General features: G+C 45.2%; 1 protein-coding gene across 1 annotated transcript in view; it reads left to right on the top strand.

The window, feature by feature from the left end:
• The window catches only part of thoc3 (THO complex 3), a gene marked incomplete at its 5' end in the record, with an annotated part of 6,935 nt that overhangs the window by 1,296 nt on the left and 3,139 nt on the right, over positions 1-2,500 (top strand). The window lies entirely within an intron of this gene.

Here is a 2,500-nt window from a genome sequence, read left to right as displayed (position 1 = left end):
TCACCTTGTTGTTGTTGTGGTCTCACCTTGTTGTTGTTGTGGTCTCACCTTGTTGTTGTGGTCTCACCTTGTTGTTGTGGTCTCACCTTGTTGTGGTCTCACCTTCTTGTTGTTGTTGTGGTCTCACGTTGTTGTTGTTGTTGTTGTGGTCTCACGTTGTTGTTGTGGTCTCACCTTGTTGTTGTTGTTGTGGTCTCACCTTGTTGTTGTTGTGGTCTCACCTTGTTGTGGTCTCACCTTGTTGTTGTTGTTGTGGTCTCACCTTGTTGTGGTCTCACCTTGTTGTTGTTGTTGTGGTCTCACCTTGTTGTTGTCTCACCTTGTTGTTGTTGTGGTCTCACCTTGTTGTTGTTGTTGTGGTCTCACGTTGTTGTTGTTGTGGTCTCACCTTGTTGTTGTGGTCTCACCTTGTTGTTGTTGTGGTCTCACCTTGTTGTTGTTGTGGTCTCACCTTGTTGTTGGTGTTGTTGTTGTGGTCTCACCTTGTTGTTGTTGTTGTGGTCTCACCTTGTTGTTGTTGTTGTTGTTGTGGTCTCACCTTGTTGTTGTTGTGGTCTCACCTTGTTGTTGTTGTGGTCTCACCTTGTTGTTGTTGTTGTGGTCTCACCTTGTTGTGGTCTCACCTTGTTGTTGTCTCACCTTGTTGTTGTTGTTGTGGTCTCACCTTGTTGTTGTTGTTGTGGTCTCACGTTGTTGTTGTTGTTGTTGTGGTCTCACCTTGTTGTTGTGGTCTCACCTTGTTGTTGTTGTGGTCTCACCTTGTTGTTGTTGTTGTTGTGGTCTCACCTTGTTGTTGTTGTGGTCTCACCTTGTTGTTGTTGTTGTAGTGGTCTCACCTTGTTGTTGTTGTGGTCTCACCTTGTTATTGTTGTTGTGGTCTCACCTTGTTGTTGTGGTCTCACCTTGTTGTTGTTGTGGTCTCACCTTGTTGTTGTGGTCTCACCTTGTTGTTGTTGTTGTGGTCTCACCTTGTTGTTGTTGTGGTCTCACCTTGTTGTGGTCTCACCTTGTTGTTGTGGTCTCACCTTGTTGTTGTTGTTGTAGTGGTCTCACCTTGTTGTTGTTGTTGTGGTCTCACCTTGTTATTGTTGTTGTGGTCTCACCTTGTTGTTGTGGTCTCACCTTGTTGTTGTTGTGGTCTCACGTTGTTGTTGTTGTTGTTGTGGTCTCACCTTGTTGTTGTTGTCTCACGTTGTTGTTGTTGTGGTCTCACGTTGTTGTTGTTGTGGTCTCACCTTGTTGTTGTTGTGGTCTCATCTTGTTGTTGTTGTGGTCTCATCTTGTTGTTGTTGTGGTCTCATCTTGTTGTTGCTGTGGTCTCATCTTGTTGTTGCTGTGGTCTCACGTTGTTGTTGTCTCACCTTGTTGTTGTTGTGCTCATCTTGTTGTTGTTGTGGTCTCACGTTGTTGTTGTTGTGGTCTCACGTTGTTGTTGTTGTGGGCTCACCTTGTTGTTGTTGTTGTGCTCACCTTGTTGTTGTTGTGCTCATCTTGTTGTTGTTGTGGTCTCATCTTGTTGTTGTTGTGCTCATCTTGTTGTTGTTGTGGTCTCATCTTGTTGTTGTTGTGGTCTCATCTTGTTGTTGTTGTGGTCTCATCTTGTTGTTGTTGTGGTCTCACCTTGTTGTTGTTGTTGTGGTCTCACCTTGTTATTGTTGTTGTGGTCTCACCTTGTTGTTGTGGTCTCACCTTGTTGTTGTTGTGGTCTTACGTTGTTGTTGTGGTCTCACCTTGTTGTTGTTGTCTCACCTTGTTGTTGTTGTTGTGGTCTCACGTTGTTGTTGTTGTTGTGGTCTCACCTTGTTGTTGTTGTTGTGGTCTCACCTTGTTGTTGTTGTTGTGGTCTCACCTTGTTGTTGTTGTGGTCTCACCTTGTTGTTGTTGTGGTCTCATCTTGTTGTTGCTGTGGTCTCATCTTGTTGTTGCTGTGGTCTCACGTTGTTGTTGTCTCACCTTGTTGTTGTTGTGCTCATCTTGTTGTTGTTGTGGTCTCACGTTGTTGTTGTTGTGGTCTCACGTTGTTGTGGGCTCACCTTGTTGTTGTTGTTGTGCTCATCTTGTTGTTGTTGTGCTCATCTTGTTGTTGTGGTCTCACCTTGTTGTTGTTGTGGTCTCACCTTGTTGTTGTTGTGCTCATCTTGTTGTTGTTGTGCTCATCTTGTTGTTGTTGTGGTCTCACCTTGTTGTTGTTGTGCTCATCTTGTTGTTGTGGGGGGGGGGGGTGCGGCGGCGTGTGCACGGGGGTATCCACTGTGGGCTATGTGACCGTACTCTAATGCAGTGGTACACAACCTTTTTTGAGCCATGGACCGGTTTTGTGTCAGACAATATTTTCACGGACCGGCCTTCACGGTGTAGACAAAAAATATGATGTAATACGACCGGCATAAATACAATTATGAAATGCATAAAGATACAACTCACCATCACGCTGCATTAGTGGAGCCCTGAGCTTGTTTCTCTGCTACGAGCCGGTCTGTCTCGGGGTGACGGGGGGTCT

This window comes from Taurulus bubalis (genome assembly GCF_910589615.1).
Source record: "Taurulus bubalis genome assembly, chromosome: 13".
NCBI classification, from domain to species: Eukaryota; Metazoa; Chordata; class Actinopteri; order Perciformes; family Cottidae; genus Taurulus; species Taurulus bubalis.
This window is presented reverse-complemented; position numbering and strand designations above follow the sequence as displayed.